This window comes from Lepidochelys kempii, chromosome 8 (assembly GCF_965140265.1).
Source record: "Lepidochelys kempii isolate rLepKem1 chromosome 8, rLepKem1.hap2, whole genome shotgun sequence".
In the NCBI taxonomy this organism is placed as follows: Eukaryota; Metazoa; Chordata; order Testudines; family Cheloniidae; genus Lepidochelys; species Lepidochelys kempii.
Genome location: NC_133263.1, coordinates 51,391,874 through 51,400,334, shown reverse-complemented (window position 1 = coordinate 51,400,334; position 8,461 = coordinate 51,391,874). Strand labels below are relative to the sequence as shown.

Here is an 8,461-nt window from a genome sequence, read left to right as displayed (position 1 = left end):
AGGTGAGCCTAGGTGACAGCAGGGAGTCTAGGGAGCTGTGATCCTTGCTGGAGGGAATAGGGAGGGCTGGGGCACAGAACAGAGACCCTGCCCTTCTGGGTATATGTACCAACATCTATGGGATTGGAGGGCCTTGCCAGCAACTCCATTCATTCCCTGATGGGATAAGTCAGAAGGATTTCCATGGATCGTTTCCCAGACAGCCTGTGGAAAAGGGGCTGCGTGACCAGAAATCCCTGGAGGGCTTGCTGACACAATATGTCCTATAGAACGTACCGCTCAGGAGATTCAGAACCCTTGCCCTGCCCTCTGACCCTACCTCTCCATCTTTGTGCAAGATGGCAGGCCGGATTTTCAAGTGCTCAGCACCTGCAATTGGGGCCTGATTGTCAACAGAGCATAGGATGGTGGGTGTGGAGCGTCATAACAGGAGCAAAGCCCTCTTGGAATCTGGGCCCTAGTTTAGCTGTGACACCAGGCATTAAAGATGTGACACCCAGACATGCTGCAAGAAACTGAACTTTATTTCCTGGCCTCAGTCTGTCACCCAACCTGACTCAGGATTACAAAGGTAAATAACCTCCTCACATGGCAAAGGTTGGTAAGGCATCCAATGACTCCAACGCTACCCGCTCCTCAAGTATCATGAGCCCCTTCACACAAACCCAATGGAAAAGGAACATGCGTTAGAAAAGGGCACACCTCTGCAGCATTGAAATAAAAGTCTATAGCTGCTACCAAGGAGCTCTGTCAGGCAGGGTGAATGTTTTCTTCTGATCTTCCAAAATGCCCAGAGTTTTGATACTTGTAATTAGGAAAAAATTGAGCTGGAAATAAACTGAGCATGGACTAGAAAACTTCTGTGATTTTTTTCCTTTCAAGACCACAATCAGATTTCAGCAAAACTTTGAATAATGGATGCTCTGTAGTCAAGGTCCCTTGACTTTTCTTTTTGCCTAACAGGAAGCCTTTTAATTTCAGAACACATGGTAGAGAAGGTACAAAATGCTTTGTGTTTTGCAGTGCCAGTGAACTGAAGTGTGTGTTTTCATTAAAAATTCAGCAGTAGGTGTGCAAATCCCAGCTCTGAGCTGTGTGTTGTTCTGAAGGTTGGCTGTAGCTGGAACTGTAGACGGGGCCAGATCCCTTGCTGGTGTAACTCTGTGTTGAAATCAAGGCACCATTGCCCCACATTATGTTGTGTCTTTTCTTGTCTCTCCTCTGGGAAGTTCACAATTCTCTTTTTACCACTTTATGATGGTACTTGATGGGATTGCCAACTGCCTTAATTTGTTCAGATTAAGGTCTTTTGTACTGAATCTTGGGCCAGAACCTTATCTGGTGTAATGTGGAGTAGCTCCATTGAAGTCAGTTTCCACTGGCTGAGGATCTGGATCCATATGGTTATGCTGTGATGATTGCAAAACCAAGACACTACAGAATTCATGATGCATTGAGTCTGTATGGCAGGGCACACTTTTAAATATGCCAACTACTATAACGTATCATTGAGAGTCACCTTAGAGAGGTTACTGCACAATAACTTGCTCTGATGTTTACATTGCCACTGGATGTTCTGTTGCGATGCGATAATTTTGTAACTCAAAGAGGAATTTTAGCAGCTTTTGAATTAGCCTTGTAGGACTCAGGCTGAAAATAGGTGTGAGTGGCAAACCCCGATCTCTTCTTGCTTTTATCTCAACTCTCTGCTTCCTTTCCTTTGTTCTGGCCTTTCTCCAACTTGCTTCTGCTGTGATGAATTTTTAAACCAGCTGTAGAAATAAATTATCATGACCCTGAAGATTTTAGACACTCTTATTGACTTGAACGTTATTTATGGTTTTGTTTTATGCCTTTGGTGTTCAATTTCCTCAGCTCCTTGCTCAGAGCTCTTAGCCCTGGTCTACACTATGAGTTTAGGTCAAATTTAGCAGCATTAGGTTGATTTAACCCTGCACCTGTCCACACGACCAAGCCTGCTTTGTCAACTTAAAGGGCCCTTAAAATTGATTTCTGTACTCCTCCCCGGTGAGGGGTTTAGCTCTAAAATCAACCTCACTGGGTCAAATTTGGGGTAGTGTGGACGCAATTCAATGGTATTGGCCTCCGGGAGCTATCCCAGAGTGCTCCATCGTGACTGCTCTGGACAGCACTCTCAACTCAGATGCACTGGCCAGGTAGACAGGAAAAGTCCCGGAAACTTTCATTTCCTGTTTGGCCAGCATGGCAAGCTGATCAGCACAAGTGATCATGCAGAGCTCATCAGCACAGGTGACCATGCAGTCCCAGAATCGCAAAAGAGCTCCAGCATGGTCTGCACTAGGAAATTAGGTTACTATAACTATGTTGCTCAGGGGTGTCAAAAATCTACACCCCTGAGCGACACAGATAAACCTACCTAAACCCCACTGTAGATCGGGCTAGGTCAACAGGAGAATTCTCTCATCAACCTAGTTGTTGCCTGTCGGGGAGGTGGATTATCTATGCTGATGGGAGAAGCCCTCCTGTTGGCATAGCCAGAGTCTTCAATGAAGCACTACAGTGGCACCCGGTAAGTGTAGACAAGCCCTAAGACTGTAGCTTGATTTGTGAACATTTCAGACATGGTTTTGTCCCATCTATGACAGGCTGCAACACCAAACTGTGTTTGAACTGTGTCATGGGACGACATGTCGTAACAGCTCCTGACACAGTAGATTTTACATTGCAGCTGGGACCTCTGTCTGGTTTCCATCAGATTCCTGCAAGGTCTTGTTCATTGAAATAATCCTCACCCATCTGAACAGCCACCTGGATTTCAGTGGTATAATTTAGGTGCTGGGACTGCCTACAAGCGCAAGGTTGACTTGTGTGAGTAAAGGATTGGATGACTGGGCCCTAAAGCTCTGTGGGACAGGGAACATGGCTTACCATATGGAGCAGGGAAGGTGGCAGAGTGTGAGTAGCCACCAGTTGGGTGGGGGAAGGAAAAAATGGAGGGTGGGGAGAAGAAGAATGGCTGGTGGACCACAAGCAAAGTGCCAACATTTTCCCTCGTCCCACAGGCTCATTCTGATGCTCCTTTCCAACCACCTGGGAGTTTTAAACTTATTTTAATAGAAAAGACCTCATAGGCGGATTTTGCTCAACCCTCTGCCAATACTGATTCCTTATTGTATTTACCCTTTTAACAGTAGCAAGCAGCGATTCCATATCACAGCTGGATAGCTGTGTGCAGCTTGCCTCATTCTTGGTGGAGAGTAACATTGTTACCTAGTCACATAATAGAAGTCTTTTTGTTCGTTTTTGAAATGCAAATATATTCCCCTCGGAAAGAAAATGAAAGCTGCAACAAAAGTAGACGCCAATGCCAGAGAGTTGTTGGCTCTGATTCACATTTTCTAAAGGAAAACACATCTCTGCAGCAGGGTGGACCGAGTGGAACGCACGGAATTCTACAGTGTGGCCTATGGCTGCCCTCTTCTGCAGGCTGGATGGGAGGCCCCAGCTCCATTTTGATCTGCCTATTTGAATCAAGATGGTGCACTGCATGCTGAGACTACCATCTGCACCCCATTCCTCTGTGCAAGCAGTTTGCTGCTCCCCTGTTTATAAGGTACTCCCAAGCAAGGGAGAAGCTCACAGAGGAGTGGGCTGCAGATGGTAGTAGGTTCCAGCATGCAGTGCTGCATCTTGATTCAAAGGCTACTCACCCCCTGCTGCCTTCCCTGCGCTATATGGCTGCATTTTGCTCAAGTTAGGTCCAGGTTTTGGGCTCTAGCTCATATGGGAGCAACACATTTTTCATATGTATTTCTTAATATTAGAAATCTATGGGATACAGCTGAGATCTGAACCAGGTCTCGGCAGTGTTGACCACTCCCACGGTTTTATTGCGGGTCTTGTGATATTTGGTGTTTTCCTTAAATCCCCAGTTCCTGGAGTCACGATTACGTGAGAATTTCAGCTTTCAGTTAAATAAAAGTAAGATTGTAGGGCTAGTGATTGTAAAAGAAAGCTTTAAGACATGTTCTGAGTGTACCTTAAAGGCTCAGAAATAGAAGGCAAATAAAAAGAACCCAGAATTTATTATATTTTAAAATCTCACAATTTTTAAGGCAACCTTCTGATTTAGCAGTAATGCACATATATAGTCTGTATAATTTTCAAAGTACAGGCCTAACCGTGCAGACTTTCAGTGGATCATTCACATGGCTGAGATTTAGCACTGTTGGTGTCAGAGGCCCTGATCACGATTACAGCCTATTGGGCTGAGCCCTGCATTACCATATAGTAAGAGGCAGCCCCTGCCCTAAAAAGTTGATGGTCTAACTTGCAAGTATTAATGATATCTAAATCTAATGTGACAACTATGGCATTTCTGTTATAATGTTGTCAGTATATGAAGCAATCTTTCTAACCAAATATATAACTAAACTATATTAATAACACATGTATAAGAATCATATACCTTTGCCATGGATTTTCAATATTATACATAGGAGCCAGTTTTATAGCATTGAAAATATATATCATTTTGATTTTTAGTGAATTTAAATATATACTAAATTATGTTTCTCTGGTCTGGGTAGCAAGTGACTAATGCTGTCATTGCAGGTGTTCCCCTGGATGGGGCCAGCTTGCCCCTGGAATGTTCCTGCAGTTGGCATGTTTTAATTTACATTATTAACGATGGGTTTCAGAGTAGCTTATGCTCAAATAAATTGGTTAGTCTCTAAGGTGCCACTAGTACTCCTTTTCTTTTTATTATTAACCATGCAACATTGTACAGACCAGGTGGCAACAGAAGTCCAGGTATACAACAGAGTCCAGTCATTGGGATTAGCCCTTCAGCCTATCCCCATTTTATCTGCCACTGAGTAAATCTGCAACGCTGATACTCTTTCTGTACAGTTCAGAGTGAGATAACATCAGTTTTGTGGCTGGAGAGACAAAGGAGGAACATTATAAGTGTTACACAGAAACTCCAGTGGCGCGTGGCACATGAGCACTGAAGGACCTTCTTCCCCCACAAGGACCTTCTCAATATGGCAGAATTCAGCAGCTGGAGAGGCCTTTCTGCCTTCTCTCTTTGCATTGGTGCTCGGAGCTAATCGTTCCGACCACCAGCAAAGGCTTCAGTATGAAGATTCCGGCCAGCTGACGTGGCAGAGCCTGTGTGTGTGGGAGCATCCTTGCTAGGGAGCCGGGGCAGAGCCTGTCAGGATGGGATGCAGCAGCCCAGCCTTTGCTTTAGGGGTAGGCGGTGTAAGTAGCTACTTTTCAGTATTCACGGTAGAGAATAACCGGATTTATTGAAGGGGGAAGAAAGCGGGGGGAGGGGAGGGACTTCCAGATTTGTGAGGCTTGATTTGTAATAGGACCCAATAGAGATTAATTGCCTTTCTGCTACAGCCAAACTGAGAACTTTATAATCCGTATAAAAACATGCTTTGATTTTAACAAATGCCAGCTCTTTGGAAACCCACTTCTTTATTTGGAGGAGCATGGGCTGGATGTAAAATGCCTTTTGCTTAATTTGCTGTAGGCGAAGAGTGACCCTTTTTTGCAGTTTATTGAACTTTCCTTAAAATCACCAGAGATCCATTCCAGACAATCTTGTTAATTATATTATTAAAATATCACCGTGCATAATTCAGGGGTGAAGGTGGCAAAGTCCAGTGGTTTGGGGGATTGAAAACAGTGAATGTGGGGCAGGGAGACTTGAAAATTTAGACACACAAACTATCTGTTTGGTAATGGGAAAATGCCTGCCAAGAAATGATAAATCAACACCTGGAGCAGATCCACAGAGAGGTGCTATGCTACTGCTGGAGATTGCACTAGTAGAGTTACCAGCTGTTTTCAGGGGCAGTGCTGGAGTATTGTTTGTTTTATATTTTGTCCTATATAAAACCCACACTAATAAATAGGAATTGATATAGAAGCTGCCTCCTCTCTTTGTGCTTAAACCTGTGAAGATCTGAGCCCTCACAACATTGGCATCAACGAGGAGGCATTGGATTCTAATACAGTCCTGATTTGCCTAGGTTAGCCTGTGTCTTGCAAGATGTTAAAAGGACACAATGCAGGAATTACTGGGTGAGGTTCTACAGTCCGTGCTATGCAGGAGATCAGACTAGATAATCAGAATGATCCCTTCTGGCCTTAAAATCTATGCATCTAATATTATTACAACCAAAAGTTTTAAAAATCAATTTTCATACGTTGTGCTGTTTGTTTACTTTTTGTATTTCTCTCAGCTCAGATGATGACGATAGATCAAGGGTTCTCAAACTTCATTGCACTGTGATCCCTTTCTGACAACAAAAATTACTACACGATCCCAGAAGTGGGGACCAAAGCCTGAGCTTGCCTGAGCCCCGCTGCCCTGGATGTGGGGGGCCAAAGCCTGAGCCTCGCCGCCCCGGGAGGTGGAGAGGGGGCAAAGCCTGAGCCTCGCCGCTCCGGGGGGTGGAGAGGGGGCAAAGCCTGAGCCTCGCCGCCCGGGGGATGGGGAGGGGGGCAAAGCCTGAGCCTCGCCGCCCCGGGGGGTGGGGAGGGGGGCAAAGCCTGAGCCTCGCCGCCCCGGGGGGGTGGGGAGGGGGGCAAAGCCTGAGCCTCGCCGCCCCGGGGGGGTGGGGAGGGGGGCAAAGCCTGAGTCTCGCCGCCCCGGGGGGTGGGGAGGGGGGCAAAGCCTGAGCCCCGCCGCCCTGAGTGGGGGGGCCAAAGCCAAAGCCTGAGCCCCGTCGCACTGGGCGGAGGGGAAAGCCAAAGTCCAAGCCCTGCCACACCAGGTTGGGGGACCCAAAGCCCAAGGCCTTCAGCGTTGGGCTGTGGCTTCGGCCTGGGCAATGGGGCTCAGGCTTTGGCTTTGGCCCCAGGCCTCAGCAAGTCTTAATGCCAGCCCTGGCAACCCCATTAATATGGGGTTGCGACCCACTTCGGTTCTCAAACTGTGGGTTGGGATCCCAATGCACTAGATTATTTGGGTTGCCCGCACTGAAAGGCAATGTATGTGATACATTTTTAAGGGTCTAGAACTGAGAAGTCTTTTCACCTCTCACTACTCTGATTCTATTTTTTTATTCTATTTTCCTGTCATTTAAAGGGATACTATGAAAATTTAAGTAAGTTTTAACAAAAATGAGCTAAAAGTAGTTCCAGGCAGTAGATCTACGCCCAATTTCCTCTGCCAATGTATGGGGTGTCTTGCAATCACAAATTCCTAATTTTTTTCAATTTTTCCCTTGAAGGACTCACACAAACAAGGGAAACTGGCTGACTACCAGGGGTGCAGTAACACTGACTATAAGCCAAGTGGTGTGAAATGCACAAAGCAAGCAAACTGAAGAAACGGGGAAATATTTCCCATCTAATCTTAGTAAAACAATTATAGATAAAATTTGTCAGAGAAATGTGATTTCTAAGATCTTGTTCTTTTAGCTTTGTTTAGAAAGTATTGTTATTCAATATATAATGCGTTAACCGTCAGAAATGTAGTTAAAAGGTCTCCCACACATATTTAATATTACTTTTTCTTTTTTTGAGCATCCTTTATTATCTTTCTACTGTCCCTTTGTTTCTTCCATCTCTGTCTCTTCTTCCCTCATTCTTCTGTTCCCAGCCTCCAGCTCTTCTGTTGTGCTTCCTGGCTTTCCTAACTGATATTTTTTGCAGCTGTCCAGTTTAGGCTGCTCTTTCTGGAAACATTATGTTGCTGGCCTGGTAGTGTTTCCCTACATCTTCTTTCCTTGCACAGCCTGAGTAGTATAGCTTCTCTGGTCATCTCAGACATAAATAGCATTGATGACTGCTGCTTTGTGCAGTTTAAACTGTGGCTTTTTCCTCACAACACACACTGTCCTTCGCTATTTAGTGGATTACTGCAGTCTTGGAAATTATGCCCCTTTGCAAAGATTCTGCTCATCCTGAAGTGGCTGAGAATTTTAAGATCCCTAATATAAATGATGCCCTGGTGGGAGGCAGGCTTTAAAAAAAAAAGTACCAGTTGCCTACTAGAGAGAGGCCTAAACTTACCAGCCAGAAACCAATAGAAAAATCAGGTGATAGTAAATACAGTAATTCCTCGCTTAACATTGTAGTTATGTTCCTGAAAAATGCTACTTTAAGTGAAAAGATTTTAAGTGAATCACTTTCCCCATAAGAATTAATGTAACTCCGGGGGGGAGGGGGGCTGTTACGTTCAAGGGAACATTTTTTTGCCAGATAAAAGACTATATTTTTATTTATATATATATACACACACACACACACACACACAGACACATACAGTATAAATTTTAAACAAACAATTTAATACTGTACACAGCAGTGATGATTGTGAAGCTTGGTTGAGATGGTGAAGTCAGAGGGTGGAAGACGGTAGGATATTTCCCAGGGATTGCCTTACTGCTAAATGATGAACTAGCACTTGGCTGAGCCCTTAAGTGTTAACACATTGTTGTTAATATAGCCTCAC

The 8,461-nt window shown here is 44.8% G+C and overlaps 1 protein-coding gene across 1 annotated transcript in view; it reads left to right on the top strand.

The window, feature by feature from the left end:
- The first annotated feature begins 5,185 nt into the window (after positions 1-5,185).
- The window catches only part of SEC16B (SEC16 homolog B, endoplasmic reticulum export factor), a 43,987-nt gene continuing 40,711 nt past the window's right edge, over positions 5,186-8,461 (top strand). Inside the window, exon 1 of the mRNA XM_073356480.1 lies at positions 5,186-5,247. The gene's annotated coding sequence lies outside the window, so the exon portion shown is untranslated. The remainder of the gene's footprint in view (positions 5,248-8,461) is intronic.